The sequence below is a fragment of the Canis aureus genome, chromosome 19 (genome assembly GCF_053574225.1).
Source record: "Canis aureus isolate CA01 chromosome 19, VMU_Caureus_v.1.0, whole genome shotgun sequence".
NCBI lineage: Eukaryota > Metazoa > Chordata > Mammalia > Carnivora > Canidae > Canis > Canis aureus.
Window position 1 is genome coordinate 34,940,367 of NC_135629.1, and position 24,530 is coordinate 34,964,896.

Sequence of the window (24,530 nt, forward strand, 5' to 3'; positions counted from 1 at the left end):
TGGGCCAGTTCAACTTCTGCCCTAGTCAGATTTTCTTAGCCCTTGGCTGGCTGTTTTCCAGTGTTGTGTCTCAAGTTCTGCATTTAAGTTTTTGGGCATTCCCTTTCCACTTTCATCTTTCAGATTTATTGCTTTGAAGTTCCAGGGAATCTCTAGTTGCTGGCACCTAGTGAGCACTCAACAGAATTAAAAAGAGAAGAGGAAGGAAAGAAAGGCTGCCTTCACTGTCAGGAAGGAACTAAGTGATTATTTGTTCCTGAAAGTCAATGATGAGATTGTGGCCCCAGCAGATGAAAAGTATGGGTTGGGTCGCAGGGCATCCCTAGGATACACCTCTAGGCAGAGGGGCAGTGACAATAATCATAGGTGCCATATACAAGCAGTTTTACTTTGCTGTGGTTTATTCTTTAGATTTTATATTTTGCTCACTCAATTCTCTGTGTGCAGTGTGTTTGCACATGTGCGCGCATGTGTGTGTGATAGTGTTTCTTTTTTTTTTCCCTTGCCTTACAGCTTTCCACTCCTAAAGGTAGTTGTCATGACATGATATCAGAGTATGAATGAATTGCAGGCAGCAAAGTGCCTTCCCTGTAAATGTATTAAGAGCAAACTATTAATTCAAGGCAACTCCTTAGTGGCTTAGAAGACAAGAGCTTGAATGGAAATTGAGCAATGTGACTGTTCTGCAAGAATATTCTCAGATCCTCATACAGACTGTGAGAGACTTTCCACTAAAGTGGTGTGGCTAAATATAATAGGAAAGGGCAAAGTTTTATATAAGAAACTAAATCTAGTTGTGCTTCGTAATTACTAGTTGGTATGTAGCAAGTTTCTCTAAAACAAGGTGGATGTGGTCAGAGTGAGAGGTTCATCCTCTGGGGTCCAAGGTGACTGAAGGTGGGGTCTGAGAGTTGCTCTGGGGGTGAACTCTGCTCTGAAGGTAGAGGTTTGAGCTGCTCTGCAAGATATGTAGTTAGATTGGTACTATGATCCCTTGTTATTTTCTTGGTGATACTGGCAGCCACCAAACTCCTACCAAGATGGCTTTCTTATGCATGGTTTCAGGCAGATTAGCCATGCTGCCTTGCTGCCAGCCAGCTCAATGTTAACTGTTATCACCTGGAGGAGCAAAACTGTGGTTCAAAGAGCAGGATCCTGGGAGCAATGTTGTTGACTCTTTCACATTTGGCTCTCAGGAGAGGGCTTTTGATGTATTTTCTTTCCCGTGATGTGTGTTTTTTTCCTTCTAGGTAAAGTTCCCTCCTACCCCTTCTTTGTTTTGCATTTTGGCCCTTTAACCATCTAGTTCCTGGAACCTCTCCATGGGGGGATGCAGAACGTTTGGTTGTGAATGGGATGATAGCTTGGCATTCTTAGGAGCTCTTTGAAAGTAGATCTTGTTTGATGCTGGGTAGATACAAAGGCAACTGAGTTTCAGTGACTGCTGTTTATTAGGCTTGCAAGTAAAGAGCTGATAGCAGGGGTACACAAGGGGCATTCTTTACCTTTTTTGTTAAGTCCAAGAAAAAGCTATCTTTTCATACAAGCTCCAAATACTTTGACAGCCCATCTTGAATTCAGTAACACAAACAGTTGCTTAGAATAACTTCAGAGCAGATTCTTTTGGATATAGAGATGTGAGCACTGACCTGTGAGTCAAAAGACCTCAGTTCCATTTTTGGGTTTGCCACTAGCTTTCTCCTTATTTGAACATCTCTTGGTATGTGTCAAAATCATCTGGTCCTTTTCCAGATCTAAAATGATATTTTTTTACAACAGTTTTTTCATGCAAAGAATCAATGAACTGTCATTTTATTAGCTATTTTATCTTGGAAAACAAGATGGGCAGTGTGCATTCATGATAGACTTTTAACACCATATGTGTGTGTGTGCTTTATGCCAGTCCTCTGCTGGGCATAGGGGGGTACAACTGTAAACAGAGCAAATGATTTTTAGGGGCTTAGGGATTGTAGTATTTAGTGGGGCACTAGACATTAAGGAGGCTATTATGGAGGAGCACCCAGGCTGTCATGGAAGACTTGGGAGAGTCAGGATAAAGGATGAGAATGGCTTCTTAAAGAAGGTGACACCTAGGGTGAGCTGGAACACTAGGTGGCATTAGCTGGCTACCCTTGGTTTTGATGGTACAAATAACAGAGGGGAATGGTCTAGGTCCAAAGATGAGCAAGAGAATGGGAGAGTTGGGATTTGAGGGGGTGAAAGTAGACCTGTGGAACTGGAGATTAGCTTGGCTGGGGATGGGGGATGATGAAAGAGGCCAGACACAGTGGCACGTGTGAAGACTCTGTGTTTCACTATGGAGACGAGGTTTGAACTTTATCACCAAGGGGTTTCAGTAGGGGACTAACATGAATAGATGCTGAATTCTCTTTATTCTTTCATTCCACTTTCATGGCAATAACTACTTGATTTGGGTGTTTGTGGGAGTATGTGGGGTTTGAAATTGGGGTGAGGGAGTGGTAGAATGACCTGGAAGACAATAGAAAGATTATAAATATGACCTTGGGAATCCTAGCAATGCCCATTCTGATTCCATTGACCAAACACAATTTATGCATCCTTAATACCTTTAAAAGACCTTTCTTTTCTTTTCTTTTCTTTTCTTTTCTTTTCTTTTCTTTTCTTTTCTTTTCTTTTTTAAGATTTTACTTATTTATTCATGATACACACACATACATACACAGAGAGAGAGGCAGACCTATGCAGAGGGAGATGCAGGCTCCATGCAGGGAGCCTGATGCAGGACTTGATCCTGGAACTCCGGGATCATGCCCTGAGCCAAAGGCAGACGCTCAACTGCTGAGCCACCCAGGCATCCCAAAAAGACCACTTTTCAAGTAAAGATGTTCCTGATCTATAGTGGGACTCCACATTGCTTATTGGTTTTGAGAATCTTTGCAAATGTTATCAGGGACTAAGTTCTTTTCTATGAGTTTTGAGCAGAGCCAGAGAGTATGGCTCCTGTTGTAAAATTGTCGTAAATATTTGCAGTTTAATGGATGGCATTAAACTGACACTGTTAGACTAATAGAAGGAAATTCATAGTATACAGCTTCTGAAAATAGTGTGAGAAAGTTCATGAACAGAAATGGTTTACTCCCTGAAATGCGCAAGATTGAGTGTGCTGCAGCCACATTCAATATCCTATGCCTACCAGCTGCCTATGACTTTACTGTTGTATGACTTTTACCACTTTTGTACATTAGATAGTAACATTGCTAAACTACCTTTTTATCTTTATGCATTAATCTTGACTTCCATCCTTCAGTTTATGGACCAACATTTTGAGCTATTGTAATCATGGTCTTAACTCCTAACAAATAATTTTATTTCAGCAGCACCACCATATTTGTATAGCAGAGTTTATGTGATCGTTTGAAAATTTCTTGAATCTTGTCATTATTTTATAAAAAGTAAATGCAATGGAAATATATAGGCAGTAATGTAGGGAGAGGTACGAGCCTCACACTTTTTTTTTTTTTAAAGAATTTTATTTATTTATTCATAGAGACAGAGAGAGAGAGAGAGGCAGGGACACAGGCAGAAGGAGAAGCAGGCTCCATGCAGAGAGCCTGATGTGGGACTCGATCCAGGGTCACGCCCTGGGCTGCAGGCGGCGCTAAACTGCTGCGCCACTGGGGCTGCCCACGAGCCTCAAACTTCATGTAATTGAGGTAAAGATGGAAACCATTAAACATGCCCAGTATGGATGGTGTTTACCTTTAGTCAGATGCTTTGGACTTAAATTGACCACCTCTGTATAGATAGTTGTGGGAGATAAGAACTAAGTTAAAGGTTATAGACATATGAGATGTGGAAATAAACTTTGGATAAAGAGCAAGATGTAATTTGGGATTTTATTTTTTATTTGTTTTGGTAACAGAGCATCCCTTTTTAACATGTAGGCCTAGTCAACTTTTAAGTTCAGTTTTTTTAAAAAAAGTACATATTCAGTACTTTTTCCTATAAAAGTAGAGGATAGAAATTGAATTTCTTATCAGTCTTATTTAGGAGAATCCACCAGAGTCAGTAACCTGTTCCTCTGGTTTGCTAATTGGCATAGGTGATCACTGTGCTAACAAAATTCTCTGTGTATTTTGGCAAGCAAGTAAAGACAAACCGAAGCAAATAAAATGGTACTTAGCAAGGTATATATACACTTTAGTGGATTTTCATGATTTCTTGGTTTCTTTTGGTATACTGTAGAACAGGAAAAGACTAAATGCATCTTAGTCTTCGTTGTAAGCCTTAATGATGCTAAGATCGTACATTCAGAGGCAAAGAGAAGGGGTAGGAATTAAAGTTTGTGTATGGTTAACTTCATCGCCCCCTAATTCACCAGGTCAGAAGGGTACAGAGCTGATCTGTCTGTTTTGGAAAATCTGGTTGATATCTGGGACCTTATCTAACTTCCTTTGTGGGTCTAGCCCACTTCTAAAAAGAATTGAATGGGATGCAAAATTCCAGTTCCTTTTGGTGTCTTTTGTGGTTAAATGGTGAGTGATAAATCATAAGAAGGTGTTAATCAGGTAAAGGATGGGGAATAGTAGCTCTTGGATTTTTAATCTCTTCCTGAAACTGAGAAACTTAGTTTAACTTCAGTTAGAAAGGCATTTAACTATTGGACTAGAAGTTCGAGAAATTTACAAATATCTACTATGTGTCAGGCACTTTGCTAAACATGTTCAAGAATTATCTCATTTAATCTTTATAGTAAGTCCATGATCCAAGTATTATTTCTCATGATGAGGAAATTAATGTTTATAGAAGTTAAGAAAGTTACTTTTAGTAGTGAACACTGAAACAAGTATTTCTTGAAGGTAATTATTTGGGACATACAGGCATCACTAGTAGGTGAACAAGGGTATGAGATGGGGAAGAGAAGGCAGACAAGGCAGTAGCTTATTCTGTAAGCTACTACAGTGGTGACTGGAGTTTAATTTAATCTCACAAAGAAATTCTGGAGGTTAAAAAAAAAAACCCTCTGGAGGTGGTGTAAAACACCTCCCTTAGGATGATCTTACAGGAGGTGGGAGGGTACAGGAATGTGAAACCACCAGGTTCTGTCAATTGTTTCTTTTTCTTTTAGTTTTTAAAATTTATTTTTATTAACTTTATTTTTTACTGTGGTAAAATACATATAACTTTTACAATTTTATTTTATTTTATTTTTATTTTTAAAAATTTTATTTATTTATTCATGAGAGACACAGAGACAGAGAGAGAGGCAGAGACACAGGCAGAAGAAGAAGAAGGCTCCATGCTGGGAACCCGATGTGGGACTCAATCCCGGGTCTCCAGGATCACACCCTGGGCTGAAGGCGGTGCTAAACTGCTGAGCCACCTGGGCTGCCCCATCATTTACAATTTTAACCATTTTTATTTTTATTTTTTAAATTTAAATTCAATTTGCCAATATATAGTATGTCATTAGTTTCAGATGTCTTTTTCAGTAACTCATCAGTTGCATGTAACACACAGTGCTTATCACATCACATGTCCGCCTTATGCCTGTCACTCAATTACTCCATCCCCCCACCAACCTCCCCTTCAGAACTCTCATTTTGTTTCCCAGAGAAGGGTTTCTCATGGTTTGTCTTCTTCTCTGATTTTTCCCCATTGAGTTTCCCCTCCTTCCCTTATGGTCCATTCCACTATTTCTTATATTCTGCATACAAGTGAAACCACATAATTATCTTTCTCTGATTAACTTATTTTGCTTAGCATAATACCCTCTAGTTCCATCTACATCAAAGCAAATGGTAAGTATTCGTCCTTTCTGATGGCTGAGTAATATTCCATTGTGTATATATACATATATATGTACATGTATATGTATATATGTATATATACAGCTTCTTTATCTATTCATCTGTTGAAGGACATCTTGGTTCCTTCCATAGTTTGGCTGTTGTGGACATTGCTGCTATGAACATTGAGGTGCTAGTGCCCCTTCATTTCACATCTGTATCTTTGGGGTAAATACCCAGTAGTGCAATTGTTGGGTTGTAGGATAGATCTATTTTTAACTCTTGAGGAACCTTCATACTGTTTTCCAGAGTGACTGTACCAGCTTGTATTCCTACCAACAGTGTAAGAGGGTTCCTCTTTCTTCAATCCTCACCAACATTTGTTATTTCCTGTCTTTGTTAATTTTAGCCATTCTAACTGGTATAAAGTATCTCGTGGTTTTGATTTGTATTTCCCTGATGACAAGTGATATGGAACATTTTTTCATGTGTCTATTGGCCATTTGTAATGTCTTATTTGGAGAAATGTCTTCTGCCTATTTCTTGACTGGATTATTTGTTTTTTGGGTGTTGAGTTTGAGAAGTTCTTTATAGATCTTAGATACTAGCCCTATATCTGATATGTCATTTGTGAGTGTCTTCTCCCATTCTGTAGGTTGCCCTTTAGTTTTGTTGACTGTTTCCTTTGCTGTGCAGAAGCTTTTTATCTTGATGAAATTCCAATAGTTCATTTTTTGCTTTTGTTTCCTATGCCTCTAGTGATGTGACTTGCAAGAATTAACCATTTTTAAATGTACACTCTTGTGGTATTGAGTACATTCATAATGTTGTGAAACCATTAGGACCATCCATTTCCTTTTTTTTTTTTTTTTTTTTTTTTTTAGAGAAGGAGGGAGAGAGAAAAGGAGAATGAGAGAGAGAAAGAGAGAGAATGAAAGAGAATATTAACCAGGCTCCATGTCCAGCATGGAGCCAGATGGGGGGCTGGATCTCACAACCCAGAGAGTATGACCTGAGATGAAATCAAGAGTTAGATGCTTAACTGACTGAGCCACTCAGATGGAGCCCCCATCTCCAGATTTTTTACATTATCCCAAATGGAAACTCCATACCCATTAAACAATGACTCCGTGTTCCTTCCTACCCCAGCTTCTTGGCAACCATTATTCTGTTTTCTGTCTCTATGAATTTGACTGTTCTAGGTATCTCATGCAAGTGGAATCATACAATATTTGTCCCTTTGTATCTAACTTAATTCACTCAGCATGTATTTTCAAGGCCCATCCTTGATGTAGCATGAATGAGAATTTCATTCCTTCTTTTTTTTTAAATTTTTTAAAAATTTCATTCCTTCTTAAGGATGAATATTACTCCATTGTATTTATGTACCACATTTTATTTATCCATTCATCCATGGATGGAAGTTTAGTTTGTTTCTACCTTTTGACTATTGTGAATAATGCTTCTGTAAATACTGGTGTATAAACATCTCTGCCAGTTGTTTTTTAGGGTGATTAGTTCTCTTGTACTTCTATCTTGCACCCTGTAAGAGTAGAGTGGTTTTCCAGGGTTCAAAAGAAGTTTTCAGTAAGGATGCTGATATTAGCAGTGTAAAGTCCTTTGGAGCACTCTAATATGTTCAAGTCAGAGGGACATGAGTAGGACACTTAACAGCATCTACTCATAAGGCTGTTATACAAGTAAGTGGAGAAGCTGGTATTTGAATCTTGAACTCTTGACTCAAAGTCCATGCTTTTAATTGCTCTGTACTGAGCTGCCTTTAATTTTAAGTATAATAGTACTGGGATACAAAGGTGAATGATTAGACATGGTTATTGCCTTTAAAGATCTATCAGGGTTGAATCATCTGTCTTGCAAAATGTTCATGGGAAGATCACTTCCAGATTACTTTGTGCAATCTGGAACTCACAGAGCCAATGATTGTAAGATGGAATCACAGATAGGAGGTGCATGGTCTCCTTTCTCTTGACATCCTGTGGTGAGGCATGCTTGGGCCAAACGTGACTGGACTCTTCATGGCACTGTGCTCCAGGGCAAGCACTCACATATGTGGTGATCATTGGTGTTGTGAGTTCCAGCCAAACCCATTGACGTTTCCTGTCATTCATTTGAGCTGTTTGCATAACTATATTATCTCAGTAGGATTTATCCTCCTTCAAGCCTTTCCAACATTGCCTTCCTCTTGATGTCCAAGCATTAGGAACAGCTATTTGTTAGGAAAGAAATCAGGGTCCAGGAATGATAAAGAGAATACATTTGGAGGCAGTTGAAATGGTTGGTGATGTGTACGTATGCCTGTAAAGACATAACTTGCAAGCGATTTGCATTTGTCTAGAGACCTAACATGAGATATTTTATCCCTGAAAGAATGACATTACCGGATTGGTATTGTGGCAAAAGGAAGAAAGAGATGAGAAATTAATCAGTGAGAAAATGCTGCTCTGTATTTTAGCCTAAATGTTAAATATTTTGTTTTAGTGTTGTATTTGTGGGAGATGGGTATATTAATCAGACACTGCCAAGTTATGCTGAGATAACAACCTCCAAATCTCAGTGGTTTGTTTCTCTCTCGTGGGTTGTCTGTGGTACTATCCTACATTGTCTTTATTCTGGTTCTCAGGCGGAAGGAATGGTCACTTTCTTGGATGAGCCAGTCTCACTGTAAAGAAGAAACCAATGGATTGTGCATAAGATGGCTCTTACAACTTCTGTGTGGATATGGCCTGTGTTACTTTGGTTCACATCGCAATGGCAAAACAAGTCAAATGGCCAAGCCCAATGTCAGAGGGGCAGGAAGGACTCTCCTTTTATGGGAAACAGACTGTAGGGATGAGATAACTAGAGAGGGACAGTGAATATTTTGAACAAATGATGCAATTTTTGCACTGGCAAAAATTTTAGCCTTATGTGCAAATTGCTTAGCAACCTTTTTAATCAGCCAATCTTTGTAGAGCTGTTGCAACATGTCTAATATTGTTATTCCTCTTTTATACATAAAGAAGAAACATATTGTGCTTAAGGGTCTAGTTCTCTTCCTGGAATCCATGTAAAACCACCCACATAAGTAATATTATTAAGTCTAATTATTTAGTCAATTTACTGTCTTTTAAGAACTGATCATAGAGAATGAAGGGAACGTAAGGCTCAGAATTGAGTGCTTTTCATAATCATATGTGAAATTAATAGAGAGCAAAGAACTAATTTTTTTAAAGATATTTTATTTATTTATGAGAGATACAGAGAGAGAGGCAGAGACATAGGGAGAGAGAGAAGCAGGCTCATCACAGGGAGCCTAATATGGGACTCAATCCCGGATCAGATCCCGAGATCGCGCCCTAAGCCGAAGACAGATGCTCAACTGCTGAGCCACCAGGGGTCCTCAAAGAAATAATTATTAACAACAAGATGGATCATCCTTTAATGTTGATGATGATGAGAGGTGTACTCTGTATTTACTAAGCTTCAGGCATTGAGCTGAGCACTTGTGCTTTCTTTGATTTAATCAGGACTCACCTTAGTTTTGTGAAGTAGCCATTGTTATTCACTGAAGCTCAGAGAGATTTGTTAACCGGCTCAAGGTTAAACAAATAATAAATGTGGGATTCAGGATTCAAACAGATAATAAATATGGGTCTCAGGACTTAACTAGAATTTCTCAAAGATGGATGAGATACCTTTTAAAGAAATAATTTGTAGAACCCCAGGGTTGACTTAAATTACTGTATTATAGTAATTGTAATATGTAATGTGTAATGGATGTAATATGTAATGTGTAATGATTCTAATGGTGATATGTAATGTAACTGCCGGTGAGGGTTTTTTTTTTTTGTTTGTTTTTTTTTGTTTTTTTAGCTCCTATGCCTTTATAAAATCTAAATCAATTTAGAAGTTAAATATACTTCAAGGCACCTGGCTGGCTTAGTTGGTGGACTATGTGACTCTTTTTTTTTTTTTTTAAAGATTTTATTTATCTATTCATGATAGACGTAGATAGAGAAAGAGAGACAGAGACACAGGCAGAGGGAGAAGCAGACTCCATGCCAGGAGCCTGACGTGGGACTCGATCCTGGGACTCCAGAATTGTGCCCTGGGCCAAAGGCAGGCGGTATACCGCTGAGCCACCCAGGGATCCCGACTATGTGACTCTTAATCTTGGGGTGGTGGGTTTAATCCCCATGTTGGGTGTAGGGATTACTAAAAACAAATAAACAAACTTAAAAAGTAAATACACTTCATATTACTAATTCAAATTGACAAAATTAATTTAACCACATTAACTAAATTGGTGCTTATAGCAAATATGATACTATTCTAGGTGGATTCTTTGGCAGTCAACTGGTCTGCCTGCTATCTAGTAGATGGTGATTCCAATTCTCCCACCATATTTACAATATTCAGCTTCTTTGAAACTTAGATTCATGCTGAGGAACTTGACCTCCCTTACCTTTCATTGAGCAAGAACTTGTCATTTAGATTCCCAAGTCTATCTTTTTTTCTTTCTCATTGACCGAAGGTGATTCCTGACGGTAGGGCTTGTTGCTCAAACACAATGGGCATGGCTGCTGTGATGATTAAGGATATCCTTACATTATTTGTTTTCAGAGTATTGAAATAAAAATGACCTTTACTCAGGAGACTTACAAATTCCTTATACATAGCTGTAGATCTATCCCCTCCTCAGTACTTCCTAGGTTAAAAAAACTGGGTTTTCTCTCTCTGGTATTCTGTCTTTCTTTTATAAGACTCTCTCCATTTGAGACCACTCTCTATACTCCTAGAAAGGTTCTCATCTATTTCCAATGTTCACAACACCTGGCAGCCTTGCACAATATCTACAGTTATTGCTCATGTAAACCTGAATAAAGGGGCTCTGACTCCTCTTTGAAATGGAGGTCTCTGGATCTCTGGAAGGTCAGAAACTATATTACAGATTTGTTTTCTAGAAATATTGTTGAAGAGATTTGAACCATGTGCTGTAATTTCCCTTTTAATATACTTTTATATTAGATAAGCTTACCCTTATCTATGTACTAAGAGATTTAACTGAGTTTCTTGATGACTTAATGTAGATATTAACTCTCATAATTTCAGTTTTTTTAATGCATTTCTGAGCAACACTCAGCACTGCCTTGCACTTGGCCCTTGCTATAGGCTCCTGTGATTCCTCCATGGTAATCAGTCATATTTTTAAGAGACCCCAGAATTAAGATATAGCATTTATTCTTTCTCTTCTTTGCAGAATACATAGATGAATACTTGTCTCTAAAATGTGCACATTTAAGCCATTCCCCATCTCTTGCTATTGACTGTACTGTGGTTGTTTTTGTTCTTCTTTTTTTTTTGGAATAGCTTAAAATCTTTGCCAAATTTTTTCCTTGTGTGTGTGATTATGTGTATATTCTTTTCTAGCAAAAGCCTATTTAGACATAATCCTTCATGTTGATTTTAAATGTAGAAAATTTTTGTGTGATTGAGTTTTTAAGGGCATAGGGGTGGAGATGTTATTCCTTACCTTCCTATCACTTTCTCTGGAACACCTGTTGACAGATGGAGAATTTTTTAGTGTAAAGCTGATAATTCCTGAATATTCTTTTTTGTAAGTACACTATAGCTAAAGCTTTGCCAATTGACTTTTTATGTTTGCAGATTAAAGAAAATGCACAGATGTTTCAAAAATGAATCTAAAAACCTTATTTATCTCTTCAGTGCAACCAGCTTAATTTGTTATATTTATGACACTTTATGAGGGAATGAGTAATGTTGTTATAGTCAGTATATTATATTAACTATAATTGTCTTTTTATTTTGGTTTAGCATCTCACTTTTCTATTTTAACTGTTTATTGCTTGAGATTTTGCTATATTTTTAACTCATAGATTTAGCTGTGTACTAAATAGTGATTCCTTTAACAAAAGTTTTTAGGTCTTTCAGGTTTTAAATTTAATTCTTTAGAATGAATTGATAGAGTTTGAAATTAAAACTAAGGAAATGGTTAGTGGAAAGTACAGTTACCTAAATACATGGATATACAGAGTCCTTACTTTATAGAACAGAATATAGTCAACCTCTTCACTTAAGTACCTTACCATAAAATAGAGCCAAGGCAGCTGAACATGTAATCATGCTAAATCTGCACATGGAAAACAGTAATTATAAAACGAGTTTGAGGGAACCAAAGGAGAGAGTAGTGATGTGTGGATGAATGTGTTTGAGTTGCAGAGTGCTTCTTGGAGAATGATAGGAAAGCATTTTTTAAAATCTCTGCTATATCAAGCTTGACTTTTTTTTCCTGATTCATACCATTGTGGAATTTAAAAATGAAATGGCTTATTATTGGGACTTTCAATACCTATAGATGTATAATAGTATAGCCTGAAGATGATGGGAAAATGGACATTTTTCTTTCCAGTTTTAAAAAATGGTTGATGTCTTGAGCAGTTTTGAATAGTAGGCTGTATTTGACTTGTGAGTGTCTGACAAAACAAGCTTCATGGACTGAGAGAATTCTAAGATAACTTGAAATTTCGAAACCAGCATGCCCTGTTCTGGTAGCCTTGAGCTTATCACAGTTAGCTTTATTTGAGCATTAGCTGTATGCTGGGCATTGTGCTAATTACTTTTCTTTTATTATCGTACTTATTCTTTCCCAAATTACTATGAAAAATATTGCTATTATCCCCATTTACAGCTGAGAAAAGTGAGGATTGGAGAAGTTAAGTATTTTGCTTAAGGCTGCACATTGGGAAATTTCAGATGTGTCTTCAACTAGATCTGATTTTGAGGTCCTTTCTTTCCTTTTTAAAAACACTATGTTAGGGCACCTGGGTGGCACAGTTGGTTAAGTGTCCGACTCTTGGTTTTGGTTCAGGTTGTGATCTCAGGGTCAGTCCTGTGTTGGGCTCCATGCTCAGCATGGAGTGTGTTTGGGACTCTCTCTCCCTTTGCCTCTCCCCTGCCCCAGGCATAGGTGCCCTCTCTCCCTCTAAAAATAAATAAATAAATCTTAAAAAATTATTTTAAAAGAACAAACACTATGTCTTACCTTCCTGGCTATAGTAACAAAATTGTTGTTACTAAATGTCATGGAAGTGATTTCAATGATATGATGAAAATATCATAATAGTAACTATGTTCTCTCAAATATTCAAAATTTTTTGCATATCTTCTGTGTACTCTTAGGCCTGGTCAGGAAGAACCCTTGGACAGGGCCTCAGGCTCTGCCTTCATCTGACTGCATCTTCCCCGTGGGGGAAGAGTCTGCAGGGCTGAATGGAAATGCCCACCTGGAGCCTATGTCAGCATTCTAGGGTCCTCTCTGCATACCCACAGGCTTGAGACTCCCTTTCCTAAATGACCCTGAGGTGTCTTCCAGGGTCTGTTTGGACTTTTTTGCCAGGTCTGTCCTCCTGAGGAGAAATCATGCTATCAGTGTGTATACCCTCAGGCCTGGAGTTGCTGTGGGACACCTATTTGTAAAAATATAGGACAAATGTCAGCAAACTCCTGCCTGTATGCTGAGTCAGCTAACACTTGTTTCTATAAATAAAGTTTTATTGGAACACAGCCACACTCATCTGATTACAGATTGTCTATGGCTGCTTTGGTGCTGAAATGCAGAGTTGAATAGTTGTGACAAAGACTAATGGCCCACAAAATCTAAAACATTTACTATCTGGTGTTTTATAGAAAAGGTTTGGTGCCCTCTGGTCTAGACAAGCTAGCCTGGTGTGCAGGATGCAGAGTTCATGTGTATGGGACCCCCTGGGGTGTGGCTAAGCCAGGGGTTGGGAGAGAAGGATGTTGGCTGGAGACAGGCCTGTCTCTTGCACCATATTTTGGCCAGATCTTTGAAGAATCCAGTTCTTAGTTTAAAATTCAAACTTCACTTTCCACATTTTTATATTTGTCAAGGTAGGAATATAGAATATATTTTATTTATCAGTTTTTAGCTTACTTTATAACTGTAAAATGTATGGATATATGGTACTTGGGCCTCCATTTGTACTCTTGCCCTGGGACCCACAAATGTTAGAAGAACTGTTAAACCCTGGGGTATAGTGTAAGGGTTTAAAGTAGGAGCCCAGAGAGGCCCCAATAAATAATTACACAAATCAATATGGAATTATAAAGTGTAGAAGGGCTTTTGGGTCATATATGGATTGTTCAAAAGCCTTACTCCAAGTTTCATTTGTCCAAATTAAACCAAAAATGCTGGAATCCATCTGCCAGCTTAGCTGGAAGTTTAGGTCTTTCCTCCAGGGCTCGCCCTACCTCTCTCTACCTCTTCCTGTCTTCTCTGACTCCCTTCCCCAGAATTACACTGCCCCAAAGTGAGGGGGGTATGGGTGTAAATTCCACGCCTAAGACCAGAGATGGGTTCTGTCTAACTATTCTGCTATATGATTGCATCTTTGTGCCACAAGGTGTTGCCATTGAGACTTGTCTTCCTCAGACAGAAAGATACTACGGTCCCTACTATATGGTCCTGCAAGGGAGGGTCAACCCAGTTTTTCAGTGGCCAGCTCAGCCACTGGTGTGCCATGCATGGGGCAGCTGATGCAGTTGGTGCCTCACCCACATCTCAGCACTCATGGACTGTATTTGGAACATTTTCTCATAGCTTCCATGTAATGCAGGTTGGAAGTGCCAGGGAAGCAGATGTCTGCCCCTGGGCAATGGATAACTTACCCTTATGGAGGTATAGTTCTGAGGCAGGCTCTACACTTTTTCTCAAAGCTCCTTCAATAGACTGAACCCAGTTTCCCATGGCAGAAACTTCCCTCAAAAAGGACCCCATATTGACTTCTTTCACTTCCATGTTTTAGTGCCAAATTCTTTCCTGAGTCTTTCCTGGGATTACTTTCTAAATGAACCACTTGTACCCAAATCCTTGTCTCAGTGTCTGATTTGGGGAACCCTGCCTGGCACACTTGGACCTCCTCAGGAGTCATAGCCTTTTTTTTTTTTTTTAAGATTTTGTTTATTTATTCACAGGAGACACAGAGAGAGAGTGAGGCAGAGACATAGGCAGAGGGAGAAACAGTCTCCCTGTGGGGAGCCCAATGTGGGACTGGATTTCAGACACCGAGTGCAAGACACTAGGATCATGCCCTGAGCTGAAGGCAAATGTTCAACCGCTGAGCCACCCAGGTGTCCCAAGGAGTCATATCCTTGTACACAGCATTATGCCCTACTGCACAAGCTCCACATGGCTATGGCATGTTTCTAGGAGTTTCCCTTCTCACCCGCTTTGTCCATACAGGCTTCTCCATGACTTATCTTGAGTCCCAATCAACAGCCTGCATATCTCTTATCTTTTTTTTTATTAAAGATTTTATTTATTTATTCATGGACACAGAGAGAGAGAGGCAGAGACACAGACAGAGGGAGAAGCAGGCTCTGTGCAGAGAGCCTGATGTGGGACTCGATCCCAGGTCTCCAGGGTCACACCCCAGGCTGTAGGCGGCGCCAAACCGCTGCGCCACCGGTGCTGCCCCATATTCTCTTTTTTTAAATGAATGAATGAATGAATTAATTAATTTATGATAGTCACACACAGAGAGAGAGAGAGAGAGAGGCAGAGACACAGGCAGAGGGAGAAGCAGGCTCCATGCACCGGCAGCCCGACGTGGGACTTGATCCCCGGTCTCCAGGATCGCGCCCTGGGCCAAAGGCAGGCGCTAAACCGCTGCGCCACTCAGGGATCCCTGCCCCATATTCTCTTATCTTGAAGTAGTTGTTTTATTCCTGGTAGCTGTAGTATTGTTTGTGACCATGTTCATCTCCCACAGAGCTCACTGAATCTTGGGCTTGTGACTGGAGTATCAGTGATTTTCCTCCAGAATCCTTTGTGCATACTGATTACTCTCCTGTATGGCTTCCTGTTTTGCAAACCAAGAGCCTGAGGAGGTGCAGCTTTGATTGGATCTGTCATACCATGACAAAAGAGCAACATGCTTTGAGAGAATATAGCCAAGAGACCTAATTTGGATGGGATAGACCTTGTAGAGAGTATGCTATTAGATGTTGTGATCCAAGTGATGATTAGGAATGAGCCCTAGAGAGAGAATAGCACAGGTAAAGCTCTGAGTCAGGAAAGGACTTGGTGCAACTGAGCATCAGAAAGAAGACTCAGGCAGAGTCATTGATTAAAATGGCAAGAAAGGAGGCTGGCAGTATTGACATTGGCCAAATCCTGTAGAGCCTCAGGCCATGGAAAGGATTTTGATCTTTGTCCAAAGAGCATTGAGATGTTTTGAAGGGCTTTAAGTGGGTCAGGGGAGGTATTTTGTGACCAGAAATGTACTTTAGAATATGATGTGCGAGACAGAAGGAGGAGGATTAGAAAAGGAGAGATGCTTTGGGAGGGTATGGGAAAGCTGAAGCAAGTCATGCTGCTGTAATAGGGTAGTGACAGTAGAAGTGGAAACAAGGGAGCAGATGAGGACAGATTTTGGATGTAGAATTGATAGGATTTGGTAATGGACTCAAACTGGGTGGTGAAGGAGGATGAATTCTTTTTAAAGATATTTTAGGGGCGGGCAGCCCCGGTGGCGCAGCGGCTTAGCGCCGCCTGCAGCCCGGGGTGTGATCCTGGAGACCCCGGATCGAGTCCCACGTCAGGCTCCCTGCGTACAGCCTGCTTCTCTCTCTGCCTGTGTCTCCGCCTCTCTTTCGCTCTCTCTGAATAAATAAATAAATAAATCTTTAAAAAAAAAAAAAAAGATATTTTAGGGGCAACTAGATAGCTCAGTCAGTTAAGTGTCTGACTTTTGGTTTTGGCTTAGGTCATGATCTCAGGGTTGTGAGTTTGGGCCCCCATATCCGGCTTCAGGCTCTGTGTGGAGTCTGAGATTCTTTACCACTTCCTCTCCCTCTCCCTCTCCCTCCCCTCACTCCCCCGATTGTGTTGTTTTCTAAAATAAATGAATAAATTCTTTTAAAATATTTTACTCATTTATTCATTTATTTATTCATGAGAGACAGAGAGAGAGGCAGAGACATAGGCAGAGGGCGGAGCAGGCTCCCTTTGGGAAGCCCGATGCAGGACTTGACCCCAGGACCTCAGGATCACATCCTGAGCCAAAGTGCCCCCAAAATATCCTTTTTTTTTAAAAAAAATATTTTATTCATTTAGGGATGACTAGGTGGCTCAGAGGTTGAGCATCTGCCTTTGGCTCAGGATATTTTATATGGGTAAGAGTGATAAAATATAAATGCCTATAGGGGCAAGAATGAAAAGAGAGAATCAGACTGAATATAAGACCATAGGGGGTGGTGGGAACTATGGCAAACTGGAGGGGACATACTCTCTCTTGAAGGTGTAGCTGCTGGTTGATTCTAACTGTTGTTGTCATGCAGGAAAATGGGTTTGACATTGTCTGATTTTTTAGATTTTCAGGAGATGCTGAAATCTGTATTTCAATGTGAAACGTCTGTGTCTCTCTATGCTGGCAACTAGATCAAAATTCTAAAGAACACTGTGCTAGCCATATATAACACATCTGCGGGCAGCATCTGGCTTCTGGGCAGCTGCTTCTTGCTTGAAATTTGTTCTACACTCTGTCTTCCTCTAGAAGAATTTCAGAATTAACTGTAGTCTGTGACACAAAGTTTTTTAAAAGTTGGGGATGCTGAGAAGAAAAAGAGGATATTTTAATTTGGGCTAAAACTTGGGAGATACTGATGATCTCAGCTCACACGGTCTGTCAGCAGGACTCAGGTGATGGGCTGAGGCTGAGATCTGTGGAAATAAACTTAACCTAATTTAGAGCAGATAGAAGGAAGTGCTTTCCTCTTAAAATAGACCATTCCAGACCATGATAGTCTGAGACACTTGAGGTAGACAGAACAAGGCTCTTTCCACCTTGTTTCTCTCTGAGCTTATAGTTCAAGAGTCCATAAGCCTTTTAAATAATGAGTGGATGAGTGTATGTTTTATTTATGAATCCATATGCAATTAGAGAAAATATTCTTATAGGTTCATAATATCATCTTTGATTTGATTTTGTATTTGAGCCTTAAAGGGAACTTACCCTCAAACTTTGAATTTTATTCATGAGGTGCTTTTGAAGTGAAAGGTGTCATGCAATTAATTTCTTTCGTGTTGCATTCAGCAACATTTGTCTGTTTCTGTGCTCAGTTTAATCTAATTAATAATTTATCCTTCTTGGTATTGTACATTGCAACTACATAAGAAAGCAGGTATTTTTAAGAGTTTATGAGAAAGCTCAATAATTGAGCCTATCTTGGGCTCATAATAGTATTTGAAACAGTAAGATCTTAACTTTGGCCTCATTTCTTATAATGCATTTATAGTTAGGTAGAAAAGCTTAGAAATGGTTACCCTGAAGTCAGTCATGGGAAATAGAAGGCATTATTGCATTATTGATTGCTGAATAAGGTTGATCTCTTTGCTCTTTCTCAGGGATTCATTTTACAGAACTAAAAAAAAATTCAGGATAGACGAGAATTAGGAGACTACAACCCAAAAAAGCCCGAGTGTCAAAACAAGTACCTAAAAATATATCAGGAGACTTAAACACAGCTGGGGGTGTGTGTGGGGGGGTTGTGAGTGACTCAGTAGAACAAGTAGGAATCATGAGGCTTAGGAGGACATGACAGCCATGGGAGCTCTCCTTGGCTTACCTTGTCAATTGGGCGTGCCTCATCTGTGAAATGAACATCACCCTTTGTGCTACAGCTAGCTATAAGGGCAGAATTATTCCAGGAAACCATCTTGCTCTTTGTCAATCTGGAGAAAGAGAGTAATTCCCCAAGTATTGGGCCTAGGTTGCTAACGACAATTTATTGTTAAGAAGCAGATGTGTACTGATGAAGAAATCATTCTGTTACCATTTTGATGGTCTCTGAAATTCCTCTTTGATTTAGTAAGTCCTGTGGAATTGTATGTAATGCCTCTTGTCTGGTGTGCTTTGGAGTAAGCAAGATCCTGTTTCCTCACTTCTTAGACACACATACTCATGATAATGGACTTGTATTCCTTTTGACATTCTGGCTTCTCTGTTGAGTGTTTGAAAAATAAATACAGAATTACATTATTTCTTGTTCCGGTAAGGTCAAAACTCCAACCAGTCATTATTTTGATCTTCTGAATTTCCCTCTGAGAGATCAATTTTGATTCTTTTGGATCACCTTTATGTCCTTGCCCTTAAAGCAGCGCCTGGTCCCTGTAATCATCTGCTCCTCAAACCAAGTTAGATCTGAGATGAAGAAGACTCAGAGAAAGTCTATTCTAATAGGTAAAATTTCCATAGATAGAAGCTGTGTCTCAGCATTCAACACTGGAAATTAGGCTGATGCTTAAAAAGTAATTATTACATGAATAAATCCAAATGTTCAGTGAAACATTTTCAGGTTTTTTGAAGGGAAAAAGGAATCTCTCACCAAATAAATTTGGGAAGAGCTACATTACATGCTCACTATTAGAAGAGTTACAGTACACATTAGTGTCCTAAAGTCTCTGAAACATCTTGGTGTAAAATCAAAACCCTGTTAGTCTTGTTTATCTAAACATTTGCCAAACTGTTGAGGAAGCAGTGGCATAAAGCAGAACTGGTGTAGCACGCTATTGGTACTTAAATACTTCTTAAGGTGTATTTACTGAATATGTAGAGCTATGATCCTGAGTTGGATAATTCAAGTATTTTTGATAGCCTTGAGAGAAGATGGTGACTTCCAGAATATATTGAGAGTAAAGAGTAGAGGCTGCTGGAGGTGAAGTAGTCAAGGGTAAGGATGGGAGTATAAATTGTTTCAACATTTCTAGGGAATTTTGATAGTGGGTATCAAGAGTCTTTAAATTTTGATCTTGTAATTCTACTTCTGGAACTTTATCCTAAGGAAATAATAGGAGATGTATACAAATCTTCATCAATCAGAATACTAATTATGGTATTTCCATTTTAAAAAGAAGTTATCTAGGTGTCCCAAAATAGATGATTGGTTGAATAAATGATTATATAACCATTGAGTGAAATATTAGTGACTGTTTCGCTTCTTTTGCTGCATAGCAACAACCAACTTCCCCTTCCCCAAACTTCGGAGACTTTAAGCAAAAATTCATTATTTCCTATCACTCTTTGGGTTGATTGGGTGATCCTTCTATTACACATAGGGTTGGCTATCACTCATGCACCTAATTTCAGCTGGCTGGGCTGGAAGATCTAAGATGCCTATCTTCAGAGTGTGGTGTCTTAGTGCTGGCTCTTAGCTGGGATACCTTAGTTCTCCTTCTTGTAGCCTCACTTCATGTGATGTCTCAGCTTCTGGGATTTTTCTGTGAGCTCTCTTTCCAGTAAGCTAGCTTGGACCTTAAATCTCTGATTTTTAAGGCTGCTATGCCTCTTTAGAGCTAGGCTCAGACCTGGAACAGTGTCACTTCTGTAGCATCTGCTGGTCCAAGCAGTCATAAGGCCTGTCTAGATTCAGGTGGAAGAGAAATAGAATCCACTTCCTTGTGGAAGGCGAGACAAAGGTGTACAGGAAGAGAAGTTGGTGGCCATCTTGGAGACTCATGGTAGCCATTAAAAATCATGTTTTATTAAGACATTTTATGGCATTAATGTTAAGTGGAAAAAAGAAGATGACATTGAGATAAAACATTAAAGAAAATGGAAAGTACAATATTTTATATAGAATATAACAACTAATTTTGTTTAAAATTACATACACAGGCACTTAAAAAGAATTGGAAGGAACAACATCAACTTATTAACAGATATTGCCTATCAGTGCCAGGATTGGGAGTGTTTTCATTTTCTTCAGTATGCATATCTATACTTTAAAATTTTTCTATTATCACCTATCAGCTGTTTTAACAATTAAGGAAACTGATAATTTATTGGGTCAACTGGAAAGTCTTTGACAAATTTCAAAGATTAGAAACATGTATGTTATATTTCATGATCCCATGCCAAAAATTAGAATCAGTCAAAATTAGAACCAATTAGCCAAAAACTTTTAACTACTTTAATATTTAAATATATCTTTCTGAATAATCCCTGGCATAGGAAAAAATTCAAAAGAGAAATAGAAAGCTAATTTATAGATGACAAGAGTTCTAAACATAAAATCCTGGAATACGCAGCCAATGTATATAATTTTACATACATTCATCAGAAAATATGATTGAAGATAAATGAACACTTTATACAAAAAGGCAAAGTAAACACAAAGAAAGTATAAATTATTATTAAGGATAAAGAGATACTGATGAAATGGAAGACAGATGTAGTAAAATGTATCAATAAAACAAAAGTTATATCTTTAAAACACTAAAAAAGTACACAAACATTTGTCATATGGTTGTCAAGAAAAACAAAAATACAAACAACATTAGGAATAAGATGGGGGCATAACTGGAGGAGATTTAAAAACAATTTTTTTTTGAGATTTAAAAATTTTTAAGGAAAAATTACACAAAGCAATACCAGTAAAACTGAAAACTCTGAATGGAATGGACTGTTGCTTAAGAAACATTTTAATGATCATTGGTACAAAATAGGTAACACACCTGAGTAGATCATTAAGCATAGTGAAAAATAAAAGGTAATCAACAACCAAGCCCACTGAGTTTTATGGGTGTGTTCTGCCAAACATTTCAGGGATAGAGAAGTCTCTTACTATGCTAACTGTTTCAGAAAATCTGAAAAATGGAAAGCTTCTCAGCCCATTCCATTACACTAACATAAACCTGATACTATACCTAGAAAGAGAACCCAAGGAAACATGGGAGCTATTGTTAACATGTTTTGCTCTTTAACTAGAGAAACATTGTTTCAAATAAGTTACTATATGTTTGTATATAGTATGTTATCTGTGTGTTGTGTGCCGTGTGTTTCCAAAATGATCAGATACACTTTTTATTTATTTATTTATTATTATTTAAATTATTATTATTATTTTTTTATCAGATCCACTTTTTGTTGATTATTGCAATTCACCAAAGCCTAGGTCAGTTAGGCTGGTAAAATCACCAAAGATGAAATCTGTGTGGGTATACATTTTGTCAAGTTTGAATTGGGACCTCTAACCTAGCTAGAGACCTCAGAAATATCTGCTTCTATACACAAGAGGAGAAGACAGGGGATGACAAGTTAGATTTCATCACTTCTAGGAAGACAACTCTATAAGTGGTGGCTCAGTTAGAATCTAGATTCCTAGATTCTAAGCATAGAAAAAAATAACAAATTCATTTAGCTGTTGGAATTATAGAAGGGAAGTTCATAGTGATGAACACCTATATTAAGAAAAAAAGAAAGATCTCACATAAATATCCTAACTTTACACCTTAAGGAACTAGAGAAAGAAGAATAAACTAAGGCTAAAGTTAGTAGAAGGAAGAAAATCACAAATATCAGAGCAGAAATAAATGAAATAGAGACTAAAAAGACAATGTAAAAGATCTTTGTTATAGAAAATTTCACGCATACAAATAAAAGCAAGAGAAAGAAAACCACTTGGAATGCCAACACTGTTAACATTTTGATGTGTGTTGTCCCAGTCTTCTCTGTAAGTTAGCATGTATGTACGTGTGTTATATAGAGTAAACCATAAACATGTTTTGTAGTCTGTTTTCCCCACCCCTGCCCCAACTAGTATGTCATGAACATCTTCCATTTCATTAACTATTCATGTTGTAGCCACATTATTCTATTTGGTGTCTGTCTCTCTCATTATTTATGTAACTATCCTATTGTTGGAACTGTTGATTTATCTTTTCTGTAGAACAGATTATTATGCAAAAATCTTAGATACAAAATGATTTTTGCATATTTTCAAGTGAAAGAATATAAAGCTCTGAGCAACATAAACATATGAAACTAAGTTCCTTAGTTAGAATCAGGAGTATAATTCTTTGTAGGAACTTTTTAGGGAAAGGAGGAGACTTTATGGAAAAATATTTCTTCATACTATATATGAGGACTCTAGGGTATAAAGCACAGATACCCCAAATAGAATTGAATGTGATGAAAAAAGAAACTTATAAGTGAATGTATCCGTTGTCTGTTGCTCCAGTAATGCTGCAAAACATCCAGCTTCAGAACATCAGTCAGTGACATACTAAGAAGTGTTTGTTTAGTCCATATTTGTATTGGGCTCATTGGATGTCAGCTAGACTTGCTCATGCATCTGTGGCCCACTGCTGGTTGGCTAGGCAGCTCTGCTGATCTTGGCTGAGCTTGCTCACATGTTTTGGGGTTGGTTAGCTGTTGGCTAGGACACCTTGACTCTATTTTATATTTCTCATCTTCCAGCCAGCTAGTCTGGGTATATTCTAATTACTATTGCAGAGGAAAATGAACAAGAGAGTAAAGACACAAGTGCTACTACTTCAGGCCTCTGCTTCCTTCACACATGCTACCACCTATGGGCCAAAGCAAATCATATGAGTGAACTCAGAGTCAGATTGGGAAGGCACTGCCAAGGACACAGACGCAGGAAAGGATAAAGAACTTGGGCCATTAATGCAGTCAGTCTACCTGGCACATGTAACTAAAATGGCTTGGGGTAGATGTACCTTCAATGACTGCAGGGTGTCAAGTGACCCAGGGTGTCAAGTGATGTCACTTGGTTTGATTTCATACTATCTAAAGTTTGGCTTTGCTTTCCTTTGCATTAGCTTCACTTCTAGGGAAGCCATTTCCACATCAGAAGCTCCATCTCAAAAACAATTCTAGCTGTAAAAGAGCTTACTTTCCTAGTTATTTCCAGCTAAAGTATGGTATAAATCTTTTTGGGCCAATGTGGGTCACATGCCCATCTCTAACCTAAAGTCACTCAGCTACTTAGTGTTAGAGTGGAAATTTGAACCTTCTTTTGTGTCTTTCCAAAATCTGTGGTCTTAGTGTCTAAAAGGTGAAGAAAAATAAAGTACGCTAAGAGGAAGAGCAGGAGGCCATGATGTACCCCAATAAGGCCATTTGGGTCCTAACACTGAAGGGATAATCGCAACCCTGTAGCCCAGCCACATAAAATTCTGCACCAAAGTACTTGACTAACCATGTCAGGGAGCTTCTACTACTTTTCTCCAAGGGATATGGGACCAGGAACTCTAACATGGTGTATTGTTTCCTTGTGCCATGTCTGTTTAGGTGTGAATTAGTGTGGAGTGAATATTTAGGTCAACCAAAATGCAAAAGAAATCCCAAAACACCAGCCTGAAAGAAGTGTGTGAAGAGAGAAAAAGACAGGACTACCATTTTCTCTGGTAATAGCATTTAGGATCTGGCTAGATATATAAGAGTCTTGATGGTTGAGCCACCTCTTTTTCTTCTAGCTCCAAAATGGCCAATAGGTTCCAACACCTGAGTCAATGTGAGCTGATTGGTGGTAAACTATCTAGAGTATTGTGTTGAGAAGAGTTCCTACCTTGGTGGAAATGAGGACTAGTGATGTCTGGAATGTGTACAGGAGGGGGACATAAAAACATGCTTGGCTGTTATTTGATATCCTAGGAAGCAAATGCTTCTCAGAGTCGCTGTTAAGCCACTTGTGTATGAGGGTCATGCCCTTAGGATAATGGAGTATTTTATAGCTAGAATTCTACGACGAATTCTATGGTGAATTTTCTAGAGGCCCCACTGTCACTTAGCACAAGTTAAAATGCAGAGCTTCATTTTCCTGAGGAAAAATGAGCTGCTTCTCTGTTCTGAGAACTTTTAAGCTTGTTTGGGAGCAAGGTGGAAGAAATATACAAAATGTTCACATATAGTA

The 24,530-nt window shown here is 38.6% G+C and overlaps 1 protein-coding gene across 24 annotated transcripts in view; it reads left to right on the forward strand.

The window, feature by feature from the left end:
• The window catches only part of ERC2 (ELKS/RAB6-interacting/CAST family member 2), a 904,101-nt gene that overhangs the window by 9,021 nt on the left and 870,550 nt on the right, over positions 1-24,530 (forward strand). The gene's annotated exons all lie outside the window — the stretch shown is intronic.